At 49.4% G+C, this 476-nt stretch overlaps 1 protein-coding gene across 1 annotated transcript in view; it reads left to right on the top strand.

Moving 5' to 3' along the window:
• The window catches only part of LOC119586537 (heparan sulfate 2-O-sulfotransferase pipe-like), a 21761-nt gene that overhangs the window by 14949 nt on the left and 6336 nt on the right, over window positions 1-476 (top strand). The gene's annotated exons all lie outside the window — the stretch shown is intronic.

Below are 476 nucleotides of genomic sequence, written 5' to 3'. Positions count from 1 at the left end.
ATTCACAATACACTTTACTCCGATTTGTCTGCTGGCGATGCCCGCCCTCACCGGCGAAAATAGGCCTTGCCAGCCCCGGGGCTGTCACTTCCTCGAACCCTTCCTGAAGCCAGTGCAGAATTATCACTTATTCTATAATCCCGTCGAGATGTGCTACAGACCCGTTAACTACCTTTTTTTTATAGATCGTTGATCAGACTGGGTTTCGCATAAGCCACCCGCAAGTGGGGAATTAATTAAGACTAAAGGATGTGGGTCTGAATTTCTGCTAAGTTTGAGGGGCAAGATGATAACGTTCCTCATCTGTGTTCGAAGCCAAGGTCTATACTTATATAGCCCTTGGTCGAAGCCACTCTGCGCCACGGAAGGGAAGACACGCCAACCATTTTACAGCACTCGTAAATGCCAGTGGTGCGGCGGTTTCCAGGCCGAACAGCAACACATAAAAGCGGGTGTTCGCCTCCTTACTTTCCGGT

This window comes from Penaeus monodon, chromosome 21, assembly GCF_015228065.2.
Source record: "Penaeus monodon isolate SGIC_2016 chromosome 21, NSTDA_Pmon_1, whole genome shotgun sequence".
Taxonomy (NCBI): Eukaryota; Metazoa; Arthropoda; class Malacostraca; order Decapoda; family Penaeidae; genus Penaeus; species Penaeus monodon.
The sequence above is the reverse complement of the archived record's forward strand: the minus strand, read 5'-3'. Positions and strand labels throughout refer to the sequence as shown.